Source organism: Pleurodeles waltl, chromosome 3_1 (assembly GCF_031143425.1).
Source record: "Pleurodeles waltl isolate 20211129_DDA chromosome 3_1, aPleWal1.hap1.20221129, whole genome shotgun sequence".
Classification (NCBI taxonomy): Eukaryota; Metazoa; Chordata; class Amphibia; order Caudata; family Salamandridae; genus Pleurodeles; species Pleurodeles waltl.
In genome coordinates this window covers 1,934,661,658-1,934,680,119 of record NC_090440.1, presented here as the reverse complement: position 1 = coordinate 1,934,680,119, position 18,462 = coordinate 1,934,661,658, and the positions used below count along the sequence as shown (strand labels likewise).

Sequence of the window (18,462 nt, the reverse complement as noted above, 5' to 3'; positions counted from 1 at the left end):
TCCAGAACGCCTTTGCACGCCTCATCCTGGACATCCTCCGCCATTGCCACATCACAGACCACCTGAAAAACCTGCACTGGCTCCCAGTCAACAGGAGAATCACCTTCAAACTCCTCACCCACGCTCACAAAGCACACCACAACACCGGACCAGAATACCTCAACAGACAAGACTCCTTCTACAACCCGACCCGGCATCTCCGCTCCGCCGACCCCGCCCTCGCAACCGTTCCCTGCGTCCGCAAAACTACAATCGGCGGTAGATCATTCTCGCACCTCGCCGCCAAAACGTGGAACACTCTTCCCACCCACCTGCGCCAGACCAAAGACCTCCTTACCGTCAGGAAACTTCTCAAGACCTGGCTGTTCGAGCAATAGCAGCACCTCCCCCCCTTCCCTTCCTCAGCGCCTTGAGAACCTCACGGGTGTGTAGTGCGCTTTACAAATTCCTGATTGATTGATTGATTTATGGTGAGTCGAAGCTGCTGCAAGACAAAACTCCCATCTCTCTCCCTAGCAGGAACATTAATCACAAGAGGTATCTTGACATTTTAATTGCTTCCTGAAGGCTGCAGCACAAAGAACTTTTTAGCCGGTGCTTTTAAGTGGCAAGTTTCATAAGTTATTGCTGAACAAAGAGCTCCCCTAAGGTCAACACCCCCCAATCCAGGTCAGCACCCGGTGCTGCCGCACCGCTCGCACCGCCCTAAAGCCAGCCCTGCCTGTGGTAATTCAGCGGTTAATGCTCATTATACCTTCAAATATAATTTGGAGCGCAACTCTAAATTTCAGCAACTCAATTACAGGAAATACGCCACAAGTCACAAGAGCATCAAAATTGACGATGGACTAGCAGCAAGGCAGAATGATGATAGAGCAGTGGTTCCCAACCTGCGGTCCGGGGGCCCCTGTGGGGTCAGCAAAGCCTCCTCAGGGGAGCCGCGACTGCACAGAAAATGAAATAATATTAACAGATGAGATCCCAGGGTTTCAGTGATGACTCTGTGGGGGGGGACCCCGGATTCCAATAATGATTCAGTGGGGGTCCCTGGGTTCCAGTAATGATAAAGTGGGAGTCCACAGCAGTCAAAATGTTGGGAACCACTGTTCTAGATCGTTAACATTTACATTGGACTAACAACAGAACGGAATGCTGCTGTTGTGAGAGCTTCACTATTCACAATGGACGAACACCAGAGGAAAAAGCACTTTGGAAAGGTTCAACTTTCTTGAAGGATTGACACCAGAACGAATTGCTGCTGCTTTGAGAGCTTCAACATTGACTAATACCAGTGCGGAATACTGCTGTCGAGACAGCTTCAACATTCACAATGGGTAGCCCCAAATCGGAATGCCGCTATTGCAAGACCTTCAACATTAATGATGAACTAACAACAGTGCAGTCAAATTCTGCTATTGCAAGAGCTTCAACATTCAAGATGGAATAACACCAATAAGGAATGCTGCTGTTGTTCAGCTTCAGGGTTTACGGCAGGGAATGCTGCTGCTATGAGCGCTTCAACATTCACTTTGCACTAACTGCAGAATGGAATGTTGCCGTTGTGGATGCTTTAACATTCATAATAGACCAACAACAGAGCAAAATGCTGCTGCTGTGACAGCTTAAATATTCATGACGGATTCACACCAGATCGGAATACTGCTGTCATGAGACCTTCACCATTTAATAGGGACTAAGACCAGTGCGGAATGTTGCTGTTGTGAGACCGTCAACATTTACGATGGACTAACACCAAACAAGAATGCTGGTATTGTCAGACCTTCAACATTCACAATGGACTCACACCAGAGTGGCATGCTGCTGTGGCGAGAGCTTCCACGTTCATGATGGACTAACACCAGAGCGGAATGCTGCTATTGTTAGACCTTCAACATTCAAGATGGACAAACTCCAATGAGGAATGCTGCTGTTGATACACTTACGATGGACTAACAGTGCGGGATGCTGGTGTTATGAGAGCTTCAACATTCACAATGGACGAACAGTAGAGCAGAATGCAACTACTTTCACATCTCCATCATTCATGATAGGCGGAAAAAAGAGCGAAATTCAGCTGCTGAGGGAACTTCGATACTTACGATGGACACCACCGTAGTAGGATGTCGTTTCGCACTGTTACCACCACCCTGACTAACCCAAGTGAACCAGAGTTACAGCCAGATATCTTGGTCCTAGGGCGATACTGCAGTTTGACATGTCGTTCTCGCTGAGGTGTCCCAGTCTTATCTGAGGACCCTTGAGTGATATCACAATCTGACACCTGCTTCCTGAAGTGATGCCAGCTGACAGTGTATTTTTTAATACAATGCCTCAGTTTGGGATGCAGAAAAAGCTGGCAGAAAGTCTCCCGGAGGTCAGATTCCTAGAGAAGCCAAACTTACCTCCTCTAAACTAGAACATCCGGAGTACAGCATTTTGGATATTGAAACAAAATTCAAAGAGTTAAAATAATAAAATGCTACAAAAGAGGAGAAAAAAATAAAATAGAAAAGGACGCTGTAATAAACTGTAAGATTTAGAGTTTTATGAAGGCAACGTTGAGAGATAAAATGTGGAGAGTGGTAATGGTTTAGAACAGAGGAGGTGTGGGATGTGTAATTCCTCTTATTAAAAAGCTATTGATGCCCTGCCAATCGGAGCTGGACTCACTAATTCCAACACTGGCGAAGAACGATTACTCTTGGGGTGCTGGAGTTAGGGACCAGCTTGTGATACTTATGCGGGTGAAGATCATATGAGGATCCGTTTTTATGTCAAGACTGATGCGAAAAATATTTTTTTGCGTAGCCTATCATGTCTGTGTCTGTTCTTAAATTGTGCTTCATTCCAAAAGACGATAACGTGGACCAAAGGAGACAGAGGAAAGAGCAAGTGCGATGCTGGCACATTGAATATCAACAAACACTGTGCAACGCAGGCACTCATCGGTATCTGCACTGTGCAACGCAGGCACCTTGAGTATTTGCACTGTGTGATGCAGGCACCCACCAGTATCTGCACTGAGCAACGCAGGGACGTATCAATATCTGCACTGTGCAACACGGGCACCCCGAGTACCTGCACTGTGCGACGCAGGAACCCATCAGTACCTGCACTGTGCGACGCAGGAACCCATCAGTACCTGCACTGTGCGACGCAGACATCCAGAGTATTTGAAATGTATGACGAAGGCACCGAACAGTATCTGTACTATGCAACGCAGGCACCTATCAATATCTGTACTGTTCAAAGCAGACACCCTATCTACACTGTGCAACCCAGGCATCCATCAGTATCTGCACTGTGCGACGCAGGCACCCTGAGTATTTGCACTGAGCAATGCAGGCCCCCATCAGTATTTGCACTGTGCAACGCAGGCACCCTGAGTATTTGCAATATATGACGAAGGCACCGAACAGTATCTGCACTATGCAACGCAGGCACCTATCAATACCTGCACTGTACAAAGCAAACACCCTATCTACACTGTGCAACCCAGGCATCCATCAGTATCTGCACTGTGCGACGCAGGCACCCTGAGTATTTGCACTGAGCAATGCAGGCCCCCATCAGTATTTGCACTGTGCAAGGCACGTACCCTGAGTATTTGCACTGTGTGATGCAGGCACCCAACACTATCTGCACTGTGCAACGCAGACACCCTATCTACACTATGCGACGCAAGCACTCATCAGTATCTGCACTGTGCTATGCAGGCACTCATCATTATCTGCACTGTGCAATGCAGGTACCCATCAGTATCTGCACTGTGCAATGCAGACATCCATCAGTATTTGCAGTGTGCAGCCCAAGTACCCTGAGTAATTGCACTGTGTGACGCAGGCACACGTCAGTATCTGCACTGGGCAACGCAGGCACCCTTTGGTAAGTTTGCTGTGAAATGCAGGCATCCTTCAGTATCTGAGATGTGTAATGCAGACACCCTTCAGAATCTACGCTGTGCAACACAGACATTGTTCATTGTAGGCTCCATTCATATCTACGCTCAGCAGTGCAGTTACCTGTGTTGTGCAACGCAGCTATCCATCAGTATCTGCACTGTGCAACACAGGCACCCTTTGGTAACTTCGCTGTTCAATGCAGGTATTGTTTGTGCCGAGCAACCGAGCCACCCGTCAGCATCTGTGCAACGCAGGCACCCTTCAGCATCTGTGCAACACAGGCACCCTTCGGTATTGTGTTGTGTAAAGCAGCTACCCTTGTGTATCTGCGCTGTGCACCACCAACGCCTACTGGTATCCTCGGTTTGCAACGCAGGCACCATTCAGTATTTGTGCTCTGTAAAGCAGCTACCCTTGTGTATCTGCGCTGTGCAGCACCGACGCCTACTGGCATCCTCGGTTTGCAACGCAGGCACCATTCAGTATTTGTGTTGTGTAAAGCAGCTACCCTTTTGTATCTGCGCTGTGCAGCACCGACGCCTACTGGCATCCTCGGTTTGCAACGCAGGCACCCTTCGGTATTGTGTTGTGTAAAGCAGCTACCCTTGTGTATCTGCGCTGTGCACCACCAACGCCTACTGGTATCCTCGGTTTGCAACGCAGGCACCATTCCGTATCTGGTCTGTGCAATGCAGGCAGCGCTTGGTGGCTGGTGAGCAAGAGAGCTCTGTAGGGCACACTGAGAACTAAAAGCAGTGGGTGAAGGTCCAGCTGCTGCACTGACAGCACGTGTCTAACCTTTGCGGAGGGATAGTATTTTTTCGAGTTAATATGTAACGGAGCAGTGTTTACTTGAAAGCTCCAGATTAGAGGTCATATATTTGCCGATCTGTGAGCACCTTCCGGAACTGACAACCTTTGTAGAAGGTCGGAGCAGAGGTGAACCTAGCCTGGTATCGTTGAGCGGGTGTGGGATCGATGGGGCTGCAGAAGGGGGGCGACCTGAGCCTAGCGTCAGACGGGGTGAGACCAATTAGTGTGAGACCCATTGGGCTGCAGAACAGGAGAGCTTTGGGCCTAGTGTCAGGCTGTATGGGATTCATGAGGTTGCAGGAATGGAAAGATATGAGCCTAGTGTCCCTAGTGTGGGACACATGAGGGTGTACCACAGGGGAGATCTCGTCCTCTGGTGCATGACAGTGTGGGGCCCATGGGAGAGCGCAGCCTTTGTTTGTGACAGAATGGGTAACCAGTGAGGCTGCAGATCATAGCTCTAAGCCTAGAGTCAGGCAGTATGGGAATCATGACAGTGCTTAATTTGTAAATAAACAGGTGCCGTTGCTCAAAGCCCTTCTCTTAAACACGAGGCTGCTGTAATTAAATCTCCCAGCACTGAATACTGAGGCAGCGCAATCCTGAAGCCATCTCGGGCCTCTTCAATCCATTTATGGCCACCCCCTGCCCTTTCAGCTCATCCTGCAGCTTTCTACTTTCTCCTTTTGAGACGCTTTTTCGTTTTCCCCTTCCTCCGTCTTTCCCATATGTGTCTTTTGCTGGCAGCAAATGCGTGAGGCAGAAGAATAAGCCCCGGCCCTCACAAATAAGTGCCGGTGCTCAGCACCGGAAAAACAAGCACAAATTAAGCACTGAATCATGAGGCTGCAGAACAGGGGAGATATGAGCCTAGTGTCCATAGTGTGGCCTCCTGAAGCTGCAGACCAAGAGAGATTTCATCCTCTGGTGCCAGTGTGTAGGGCCCATGGGAGAGCCCAACCTGTGTTTGTGACAGAATGTAGGAGCCATGAGGCTGCAGAACAGAGGAGTTCCGAGTCTAGTGTCAGGCAGTATGGGATTCATGAGTCTACAGGAAAGGGGAGATATGAGCCTACTGTCCATAGTGTGGGATTCATGAGGCTGCAGGAAAGGGGAGATATGAGCCTAGTGTCCATAGTGTGGGACTCATGATGCTGCAGGAAAGGGGAGATATGAGCATAGTGTCCTGTGTGGGACAATGAGGCTGTGGAACAAGGGTGATATCATGCTGATTGCATGAAATGCATGTCCTGCAAGGCAGCAGAATAGGAGGGACCTAAGTCTGGTGTCAGTGAATGATCGTGAGACCCATGAGGCTGAAGAACAAGGGAGATCTGAGCCTAGTATCAGGGAGTGAGAGACTCTAGAGCATGGGTACTCACAAACTTTTTCTCGGGGGCCAAAATTGCAGCATGGTTTGCGGCCGAGGGCCGCACTGAAGTGACAGCGGGGGGCGGGGCTTAGAGGGGGCGGGGCTTAGAGGGGCTAGATTTAGTCATTAGTGATATCTGGCGCGGATAGACTGCTTGCTCCTGTCACCCTGATGGACACAGATGGCACAGCTCGGAAACACAAATATCACGTCTGTTCCTGTCTCTCTCCCAGATGGCTAATTTCCGCTAAGTTGCCACTGTTGACTCTACTTCTAGCATTTTAATGTTACACCCCCGAGCAATCCCACTAACAGCTCACCTCTGGAACATAAGAGAATTAATGGTTCAGCAATACGAAATAGATTGATGCAATTGCAAAACACATCTCGGTTGGGGTAAAATAGGAAGGCATGTTCATTTAAAATTAAAAAAAAGTCCTGGTTTCACGGAAAGCGTACATTAATCTCTTTGGACGGAGGACCAATAAAATATTGCAAAAACTCCATATCACTATTATTTCTAGTGGCATCAGCCCTCGGTATTCCCTTTCTGACTGCGCAGCAATTCCCTCCAACAACTGCGGCATGTCAGTAAGTAATAAAATTAGATTTTCCTCTGTGGAGAATGAGATAAACAAAATGTGTTGTGCCTTAATTAAAAATGAATCGGATGATCTTAAGATGTGTGATACCTCGGGGATCGCACTGTGGTGCACGTGCACGTGGCACTAAATTTCGTTAGGGAAGAGAGCAGATACTTAGGGATTTAGATAAGGGACTAATTAAGCCAAGCCGAAGTATCTACAAAACCGTATTTAATGCCATTGCCATATAGATAATGTTTAGGCCACCACTCACTCGCGGGCCGCCAAGGTAGGTCCGTGGGGCCGCTGGCGGCCCGCGGGCCGTACTTTGAGTAACGTTGCTCTAGAGGCTGCAGACAGGTGTGTTCTCCTGGTGTCAAGGAGTGTGGAACGCAGGAGAGAGCCCGGCCTGGTGTCTGTGACAGACTGTGAGGCTGCAAAACTGGGAAGATCTCAGCCAAGTGTCAGTTAGTGAATGTGGGACCCTTGAGGTTAAAAAACAGAGTAGGTCTCATCCTAAAGTGTCTGTGACAGCGAGTAGGACCAATCAGGCTGAAGAACGGGGGATATCTGAGGCTACTGTCATGCACCACGAGACTCATGAGGCTGCAGGCCAGGGGAGATCTCAGCCTAATGACCAGCAGTGTGGGAATCATAAATGTGAAGAAAAGGGGATAACTCACTCTGGTTCCATGGAATGCATGCCCTGTGTGACAGCAGAACAGGGAGTCAGTGGATGAGCATCGTACCCATGAGGGGAAATCTTATCTTCCTGTGTTGGGAGTGTGTGGGTGTCATGAGACTGGTTGGCTCACTTGCACCTTTTCTTTCACACTGACCTCAATGGGCAATCTGGTTGTCACATCCCGGAGTTTATCCTAAGGATGCTGACTGAGAGTGATGATGCAGGAGAGAGAAGGGGGTGGCAAAGAAAGGATACCCCCATTACATCGACATACTAGCTAAATCGATGCCCCCTATGAACTATCCACTAGCGACAAAAATAATTAAAGTAAATAACTTGATTAAATGCAATACATTGAGAAATACAATAAAAAACAAAAGCAAACAATAAATATTAAAAACATATAGGCGGAGGGGGATGTTTGTGGGTTTATCCCCAAGATACATTTCCATATTGATTGTTATTAGAGTTTACATTAATTTAAATTAAGATTTAAATTAAGAATAATTAAACTAATTACATTTACATAAAAATAAGTTAAAAGTTAGGGTAAGTATTAGTATTGGAAAGGTGAAAAATAGGAGTTAAATCAATTATGAATTAAAGATAGGCATACTATGATTAAATATGATAGTAAAAATGTAAACAGATATAAAAGCTATCATAATACAAGGAAGGTCTAGCATTAATGTTAGATGTAGGATTAAAATAATTAAAAGTCATTCATTTCCAACTATTTTAATGGTTAGTCTAAGGGTTCAGATTAGAGGCAGGTTAAGGACAACATGAAACATTAAAGATAATTAAAAATATCAATTAGGTACATAAACATGGACATGCTGAGGATAATAATTAAACAACATTTCATTTAGCTGCAACAACAGTAATATAATTACAATCAACAAAAATTCATTAAATACAAAAAATTAAAAAGGAAGCAGCTGCATTAGAATGGGATCGCGGTAGCAGTGAGACACATTAAAAACGTACCATGATTATATAGTGGTTGTTATTGACATGCCACCAGTGATGTTGTATATCAATGTAAGTTTAAAAGATGTAGTGACATACAACCGGAACACCATCATTTGACAACATTTTTGAGTAAATGACAGATTGACCAGGGATTGAAGGAAGTTATCGTAACCCCTTTCACTTTTCTCTGGTGCTGGGGTTCTTGCAAGCACTATCTTGTGGCTTGTGGTTGTTTGAAGAAAAGCGCTCGCCAGAATGCTGAAGCACTGGCCTGCCACCATGTTTGGACAGTGCAGCTGGGACAAGTTGTGAGCACACTCTGGACTCATGCTTCCACGTCTAAGTGGCGTGCCTAATCAGTCCCACAGATGTTATCTCCAGCACACCTGGTGACAGTTGCCTTCAAAACATCTGAATGCCAACAATACTGGTGGAGAGAATCACAACAATTGATCATCCAGTGATTGACGTATGAACAGAGGTGTGGAATTTAATAAAATATCTACTAGCAGCTGTTATACACATTAGAGTAGCACCTGGATTGGATAGAGTAGCTTGGCTGAATGCTCCTTCAGGCCCTTGAGGCCTGTGTTTGGTCTCCACCCAGCTGTCTTAAGACAGGTGAGTGAAGAGCTTCAAAGTGCGCATGTCACTTTGGCCAGCGCAAAACAGCCGGCCAAAGTGACATGAGCACTTTGGAACCAAGCCACTGCGCCAGTCCTTGGCAGCAGAGGACAGTCCCCCATTTCTCCCTGTTCAGGAGCAGGCTGGCAGCTGCGGCGCTGCATAGTGAAAACAAAAATTACAATGAAATAATTTCATTGCCATTTTTGTTTTCACATTTAGCGCGCCTCGCAGGTGTTGGGGGGGGCGAAGCTCCCTCGCCCTAAAGAAGAAACTGCCACTGTCCGCTAGTCCAGGTGACTGGTTGCTTCATAAATCTACTTGTCCTGTAAAAAAAAGATAATACTTGTCCCTTTTGTGCCACGGAGTGCGGCGACAAATTATGGAAGCAATCTCATTATTAAGAGCTCTGATAGTAGCCTCTCTGATTGTGCCAGGGATAATACTATAGTAAGACTTGAATATTAGCAGTTTCTTCATTTTGCCACATTTCTGCAGATCTTCATACTGTGGCTGGAGGTAGAAGTAAGCAATAGTTCCAGGGTTGGAATGCCCTTTTGAATCTGTGCAAACCTACTAACTTACATATTTTTAAGTTTTCCACCAGCTGTTCTCTAATCTTTTCCCATAGCAAGAAAGGCTGGAAATTTACTTCTTCGAGGGATGGGGAAAAAAGTGGTTGAAGGGAAAAGTGAACTTGCAACGCTCAACAGATTTTCACATGAGCATACATATGCATACTTGCTCGTGCTAAAATACAGTTAACAAATATTTTCTAGAAGTATGATTTCCCGGTCTACTGTAAATTCTTGTGAATTCATGAAATACGTAAATCTGCAGTAATGCACTCTTTTGTGACTTTAAGACTTGGGCCCCTAATTAGGTCTGATGTTAACCAAGACCTTTTATAAAAGTTCTATGTCTCTATTCATCTGTTGGCTGGCTTCACTGTGTGTGATAACAGTCTGCTCTTTCACAATCAGCAAATCTGCACACAAAGTAGTTTTGTTGAGTGCCAGGAACTACTGTGGCAATGTGTGCTTTTTAAGACCCAAGAATATTTTTGCTTTTTACCCATGTTTGTTAAAATGGTGAGGGCCCTGCAGCACCCACAACAATAAAGTGTTACAAAAGCCATGTCAGAACAAGACACGGATTGACAAAACCAACCAGACTACCCACCAACGTGGGACATTTTGGCTTTGCCAATGCATGTATGCATGTTTATGTTCATTTTGCCATAATCGTGTTGAAACTGGTTACACTGATTTTCCAACACAAATATTTTTGGGAAATACTAGCATGCATTAACACATTTGACTAAATGATTTTTCAAAGAAATGGTACCTAACAATTAAGAGTAATTTAGCAAAACATTTTTTCTTTAGCTGCATTTTTTAGAACATTTCATTTTGAAAGCAAAGGATCTTCAATCTTGCTTTTAAGCGTCTACAATTTAAAAAAAAAAACATATATCTTTATTTGCATGTATAGGTAAAGAAAAGGAACACATAACCACATTAGGACAAAATAAAATTGGATAATTATAAGAATAAAGGACGTGTGCTTACATCGCTGATCTCAATACCAGAATTATAAGCAAAGAAAATAAATAGTAAGACAGATGAATGGTTGAAGTTGTTGGAAGGAAAATCAAACAGTGTGAATATTTATAAGTGACTCAGCACAGTGACTGCTGCTATATCTATGCGAGGGTGCATCAGAAATATTGGTAAATAAACAATACAATACTGGAGCTTTAAACTGTTCCGGCTGGTGATTTCAGAGGCAACCACGGAAGGGAAGAACTCTCCGTGGGGCCTGAGATGAATCAGATCTATGATCAGGTGGGGGGCTTGGTGCACAGACTTGAAAGGTATGAAGGGAAACAAAACGCAAGGGGTTACCCATTGAGGCTGCATGCTTCGGACGCTTCTGATTATTCAGAGTAGCATAGGGAGATCTCTGGGGTAGACATCAAGCAGTATGTGGTGAGTGGTAAAGAGCCTCCTGTGCCGGTGTGTGGGGTCAAGGTCTCTTCGCCCAGAGAGGGTGGGTATAATTTAAGTAATTAAGTAATTAAGTTATGTGTCCCATAGCGTGGTTATTCCACCTCCCCTGTGCAAGCTGCAGTCGTAGCTGAGGGCACCCACCTCTGTTGTGGCCCAATGAAAGATTGTCCGTAGCTAGCAGTCAAGCAGGGGTGGAGTAGGGGCTTTCCATGACATGGCAATTAAACGTTTAAACAGAGTCAGTGCTAGATCTACAAACTTCAGATAATGCTTGGTCTGTTTCGTTTGTTTCGTAACCACTAATAGACAGAACAGTGGCTCTCGTGACAATAGGGTATCAATGACATCTGAGACCTGGTCCAGCACATGGGTCCAAGTAAGTTGCAATGGTGGGTATTTCCATGTCATGTGAAGGAAAGTGCTATCATCATGGCACGTTGCTGGTGTGTTTGGAAATAGTTTATGTAAGTGTGTGGGGTCAGATAGGTTTGGTGTAGATAATTAAATTGCATGAACTTCAAGAGGGCATTATGGGAAACCCGCTTCACCTGTGCTAGAGCCATGGTCCATTGTTTGTCAGTCAAAACCGCGCAAGCCCTGCTTCCCTCTACGGAGTACAAGTGCATGTATGTAGGAGATGTTTCAGTTTGGGTATGCTCCACAGTGGGAGCTCAGGCGTGTAGGGGAGTGGCATGTTTGTGGGTTGGATAAACCAGTTCCAGACTAGTTTTGCAGTGCACGCAAGCTTACTCATCGGGTTGGACAGTACATCAGGTGAAGTGAGCCATTCAAATATATCACGGTCCTTGAGGTCCTATTTAACAATAGAGCCCTCAATCGTGATGTCACCAGCTAGCCCACGCATTGGCCACTGCAGCTGAGCTGCGGCAAAATAACGTTCCATGTCTGGGACCCCCCAGTCCTCCCTCATGAATTGGACGCTGGAGTGTGACCATGGAAACCTTATCACGGCCCTCCCCCCACCCCAGTCCTGTCACCAACCCTCTCAAGGTCTTAAAAAAGGATGAGGTAGGCATCATGGTAGCACTGTGAAAAGGTACAAAAATCACGGGAGAATTAACATTTTGGCTATTGATGCCCGTCCCATGGGAGAAAGAGGGAGTTATACCCAGAACAGCAGAGAACTTCGGACCGAGCTTAAGGCTTTGCCGTGATTACCATCAAGGCAATCAGCATCTTAGTGATAAACGTTGGCCCCAAGGTAGCGGAAGGTCTCAAAGGACCAAGGGAGACAACCCTCTTCAGAATCTGCACAGTAATTCAGCTCGGTGGGGAAAAATACAAGACTTGCCCCAGTTAATTTTCAAGCCAGTCAGTTCCCCAAAGCAGTCAAGGAGAGCATAGAGTGCTAGAAGAATATTAGTGTGGTTTTGGATTTAGACCAAAACATCGTCTGCATAGAAGGATGTAATATGACATTCTGAGCCAATTTGGATACCCCACTCAAGTCCCCGAGTCACAGCTGGACCGCAAGTGGCTCCATGGCCAAAGCAAAAGGCACTGGCAAGAGAGCATCCTTGACGCGTTCCTCTCTGAATAGGGAAGGAGCGAGAGATTTGTGCACCAGTGCTAACTTGCACGCGAGGGTCTGTGTATACTAACTTTATCCAACCTAGGAAGCTAGGGCCCATCGCAATGTGCTCCAGTACATGCAGGAGATATTGCCAATTAAGTGTGTCAAATGCTTTCTCAAAGTCCAGGGAGATCGCCACAGGGTGACCAGTCCTCCTGGCACTGCATCAATAATATGACATAGTCGGTGTATATTATACTGTGTAACTCTTTGAGGTACAAGGCTGCATTGGTCTGCACGTACAAGTGCGCCTAGTATCAGGAGCAGTTTATTTGCGAGAATTTTGCTCAGCAATTTATAATTAATGTTCAACGTAGATAGTGGCCGGTTTGACCCCATTTCAAGAGGGTCCCTCCTGGGTTTGGGCAACACCACTATTAAGGCCTCACATAAGGAGCTGGGTAATTCACCCCAGTGGTGTGCCTCTGTATACATTTCTAGTAGACTAGGAGCCAGACTAGCCCGGTACGTGACAGGAAACCCGTCCATGCCCGGAGTTTTACTACAGGCTATTTGAAGGATTGCCGTATGAATCTCTTGTATTTGGATAGGCTGCTCCAGGTCCGCTGCCTGGAGTGGGGATAGGCTGGGGAGAATTAAATTCTCAAGGTAGGTTCGAAGTCGCGCTGTGTTAGGTTCCAGAGGCAAGGAATACAATGCCTCATAGTAATAGGTAGAGGCCTTGTTAATTCCAGCCTGAGTGTTTGTGATTTGGATCGTGTTGTCTCGTATTGCTCCAATAATGTTTCTCAGTGTTTCCGATTTCAGTAGCCATGCTAATGTACGTCCCGGTTTGTCACCTTCCCTGTGTTGCCGTGCAAGGTAGGACTTATAGTCCACATCACAAAGGCGTTTCAGGGCTTCCCGATATTGATGCCGTATGTCAGACAGGAGGGGTTGAGCCTCAGGGGACTAAATCGCCTCTTTTTGAAGGACACAGATGCGGTCCTCTAGTGTTGAGACCCAACCCCCCAAGACATGGTTATACAGTTGCCTCTCATGACCACGTTCATGGCATCCCACTCGACCCCTCGAAGTCCCACAGTGCCTGCATTTTCTGAAAAGTACGCAGAGATATCATTTCCTACGTGTCTTTGTATGCTGTGCCCTGTAGGGCCTCTGCTCGAAGTCTCCATTTCAGTATTGGTGTCCTCTTACTACCCCAGTGAGATGTGAGTTTAAGGGGATTATGGTCTGACAAGATCTTCCCTAAGTATTCAGAACTATGAATGCGGGCCAGCAGTCTGTGGTACTTGGTGTCCCAGTGCATAATAGGAGTATTCCCTTTCCCCAGGGTGGCCCTTACACCAGACATCATGGAGGTCTAACACTTCAGCTCAGTTCTGGAACTGTTTGGTAGCATGTGTGCAGGTGTGTTTGGGAGAGGAGGCACCGACAGGTCAAGGTCTGTGTCCTGTATACAATTGAAGTCCACGTCCCAGAGTCCTGGGGCTTGCTGATTAAGGAGCAGACAGGGGGAGAGTGTGTTCAGTAACATGCCTTGTGCCACATTGTGGGCGTACAACAATAGTATTGTAACGGGCAGCAATCTAGCGTGCCCTCTAGTTGGACATAACAACCCTCTTTGTCAATCTGGACTTGTAATTTGGTGAAGGGAACCCCCGGGGCAACACAAATCAGAATTCCCCTGGCATAGGCTGAGAACCCCGTTCCATAAATCTGACCACGCCATTGCTTCTTCAAATTACTGAGTACCAATAATGTGAGGTGTGTTTCCTGTAGACAAGCAAAATGCACATGACGTCTTCTGAGATAAGCGTATATCTTATGCCTCTTGACAGGGGTTGCCATACCCCTGGTGTCCCAGGTTAAAGCAGTATATACAGTGGCCATAATGATAGTATGTAATCTGTTTGGAGCTGCTGTTTCCCCCTTTCCCACACAACCCCACCGTTACTTTTATGTCATGTCTGCCAGCCGGGGAACTAAAACAACAGGGTAAACATTTGTAACAACTCCCCGAACCCTGGAATGATTACCATTCAGCATCATGCCACAACCACCACAATTGCTCAATTGGTGCACAAAGGCCCTTAACGATTAGTAGTGTCCATGCAGTGGAAATAAAGCAGGAGGTGATCAATATTGTGGAGAGTTCAGAGGCAGGCCCACCAAGGAGAAATAGAAAGTACCATCCGGAGCATAACTGATGAAAGTGTAAATCCTTGGTATGGGCAGGTAGAGATAAATGTGTCAAAAACATTGGGAGGCAATAGTGACAAGAGTATTCAGAGCAAAAGCCCATAAGATCAGGGATAATCAGCCAGGTGTGTAGTAAGGATTGGGCGTTTAGGAGGAGAAACCCTGGAGGATTCGGAGGCGCCAGTGTCGGAGCCAGAGTCTGAAAGGCAGGACACAATCCAAAAAGGGAGCACCCTGTCTTACATTTCAGCTCGATAGCCCCCAAAGCATCATGATAAATGCAGTCATTATAATGAATTCCAATAATATTTCAAAAAGTCTTTCACCATAAATGGGTGCAGCAAGTGCTGTAGCGTTGTAGAATGTTTTTCACCATAAGTTGATGCGGCGAATGCCGTATCTCCGCACACATGTTTCTGGCTTTCGTCCGTCATCAGCGGAGAGCAAAGTGTGGCAGACGGAGTTGCTTGAAATGCCGCCTAAACGTATTCTCAGGTTTTTGTACCACTCAGTAGGCGCACAGGTGCTTCACCAGAGCTCGTCAGCTCAAAGGCTCATGGGAGCCGTTAAATACACAATCCAAAAAGGGAGCACCCTGTCTTACATTTCAGTTCGAATAGCCCCAAAGCATCATGATAAATACCGTCATTAGAATGAATTCGAATAATATTTAAAAAAGTCTTTCACCATAAATGGGTGCAGCAAGTGCTGTAACGTTGTAGAAAGTTTTTCACCATAATTGGTGCGGCGAATGCCGTATCTCCAGACACGTGTTTCTGGCTTTCGGCCGTCATCAGCGGAGAGCAAAGTGTGGCAGACAGGGTTGCTTGAAATGCCGCCTAAATGTATTCTCAGGTTTTTGGGACCTTAGTGTCTGGGAGGAGGATTGCAGAGTCAAATGCGATGTCTTGGCCACTGCCTTAGCCTGTTCAACAGCAACCTTGGCCTGCGAAGGTCTGGCCTTGGAGGTCTTGTGCCTGCGCCGACGTGAATGGGGTATCAACCAGGCATCCTCCGGGGGCGATGGTCTGGCAAAGACTGTACTGCGCCCTTTGCATGTAGCCAAGTCCACACTTCTTATGGACCGGTAAAGAAGTGGACCTTTTTGCCATCAGTGACATGAAGCTTAGCCAGAAATAAGAGCACATATTTATAGTTTAAGTCTCTGAGGTATTTCTTAACCATGCCATAGAAACTTTGTAGCTTCTGTACTTCCGCCATGAAGTCTGGGTAGGCAGTAATCTCAGCGTTTCCATAGTGCCACAAACCTTTCATGCAAAATAACTGAAGAACCAGATCACGGTCCCTAAAATTAAGCAGCCAAGCGATGATGGGTCGCCGTGGAGCACCTGGAATGGGTGGCTTCCCTAGAATCCTGTGAGGACGTTCCACAGAAAATAATTTAGTGGGTTTGCCCGCCAACACAGTATGAATCAGTGAGTTTTCGGCAAAAAGCTCCACACTGGGGCCCTCCACTCGCTTAGGGAAGCCAAGTAGTCTGTTGTTGTTATGCCTGGATCTCCCTTCGGCATCCTCCACTCTCTTGTGCAGGGAGTTCACAGCTGTTTGAAGCCATATCAACTGCAATTGGAGTTCCTGCTCCGCTGGTTGGAGGGAGGTGAGAGAGGATTCCGTTGCATCCACCCTCTCTGTTAGGTTACGATGATCAGTGCGCAATAAATTGACTTCAACTGAGATGGTGTCTATCCTGGATTCCAGTGATAATTTAGTTTTTGAAATCACCTGCAGGATCTTGTCAAACTGAGCAGAGTGCGTTAGAAGGGTAGATTGGAGATGGGTTAATGCTTCGGCTAGTCAATCAGGCTGATCGTCATGTGTGAAGTCCTGCAGTGAGGGCTTATTAAATTTGGGCTTTCCCATCATGATCTATGCCACTGGCTATGAGTCCATGAACGTCTGTGGAGAAGCTGCCTGTGTTGGGGAGTGCAGAAGAGAGAGGCAAGTACAAACTGTAATATTCCTGGTGGCATCAAAGGCGAACTAAAGGAGTTCGCGGTATCCCACAAGTGGGCTGCACTATCAAGCAGAAGAGAGAGGGTGGGCTGATAATGCCATCAAAATCCCAGAGGTCTCATGCGGTGTGGCCCCCTACACAGGAAGCAAAGCATTTGTCCACTCAATCTGTCCAAGCGATTTGGCACGGAATGTTGCCCAAGTTCATAAGAGTCATGGTTGAGAAGGCAGGAAGTTCACACCAGAGTCGGGTAGAATCAAAGATGAATGATGGGTGTGGGAATGTTTCTTTTAAGGTCACATTACAGCACTGACCATGTACAGAGAGAGGGTAGGGCATCATTATTAACCAGATAAACAGCCGTTAAGTAATGGGGATTCTGGAACAAGGGACAGAGGGTGCCAGAATGCTTCTTTGGGTTGTTACTACCAATTCCTCATCAGTGAGTAAGTATTGGAGGCAGGCATCTCCCTCGAGCACAGATGCCCACCCTGGTAAGTCTCTCCGCCGACAGCCAAGGATGCCACAGCAGCCGCTAGTACGGGTGTATGTGCAAAAGTTCCTTCATTCATCTCAATTGTTCCTCATGGAGACCCCAGGCTCTCAATAGCTACTCTTGGTGTGTAACATGAGGGCTCAGGGCCTCAGCAGTCTTTGGAGGAACTCTTGTCTCCTGCCTGCGGTTCCCCGTGCTCTGCCAAAAAAATTCACCTTCTACTTTGTTGCTTTGTTGCCACCCGAGGCACTGGCAAGCACCAGAGGGGTTGCGCAGAACCACCTATTCACTCCGGCCTCGGACCCCACTCAATGGTGCAGTCGCTGGGAGCGGCCCGCAGTCCCTTCTCCAGCGCAGGCTCTCCTCGCCGTCTTCGTCGCCGCTGGTCCGGGCAGGGAGCCCACTCCGCCTGCGGCAAGTCTGCTGGCGGCCTTCACCGTAGCCACAGGCCAGTCCCACTTCCGTCGTGGATCAGGCAGGCCCTCCCTTGGGTCCAGGGCACCCCAGCCTCACCAGGAGCAGTCCCACACCACAGGATTACTTGGAGCAAAAACCATCGGTTGGCGGGTGCATCAAGGGTATGCTCTGTTTCCACGACTTCCCTGAGGGGTCGGCGTGTCAGGTTTAGGTTGCCACAAATCACCTTTTTCTTACAGGGTTGGGTGAGTCAAGCGGGCAAGCCAGGAATTTGGCTGACAGCTTCCAAGTGGTGTGGGGTTGACTCAGTCTCCCACACTCGGTGATGCTGCCACCCTAAACACGCAGTCTTATTATCATAATAGGAACCGCATGACGCACTGTCATCTTCCAAAAAGACAATCCATGCCCTGAACCTCAATATGTTAATTCCAGTGGTATCAATGGAACATGTTACATGATGACCAGGGCAGTATGAAAAGGAGAATGCCAGGGGTTTAGGGTTTGTTTGAGAATGTAGGAATATCTGTCAAGTTATTTTCTGAAATATTTGTACAGCAGTTTTTTAGGGCATTCTCCTGCTCCTGGTTCCCTCTTTCTTGCACAGTCCATCATTCCCATGGTCCTCTACCGAAACCTCAGTAGAAGTCTGCTGCCCCCCTCCATCTTCCTTTCTTACACACTCTCAGAAATCAGTGGTCATCTCTTAATCATACTAGTCTACCTGGTGAATTACTTTGTTTTACATGCACCCTGCCATCCCCAGGGGCCTACGGAGCTCCCATTCAAGCTTACTCACTTGCGGGGCTCTTTCAAGGGGCCCAGTTGTCACATCCCCACAAACCCCTTC

The 18,462-nt window shown here is 46.9% G+C and overlaps 1 protein-coding gene across 1 annotated transcript in view; it reads right to left on the bottom strand.

The window, feature by feature from the left end:
- Positions 1-18,462, bottom strand: part of NEK8 (NIMA related kinase 8) — a 154,539-nt gene that overhangs the window by 102,903 nt on the left and 33,174 nt on the right. The gene's annotated exons all lie outside the window — the stretch shown is intronic.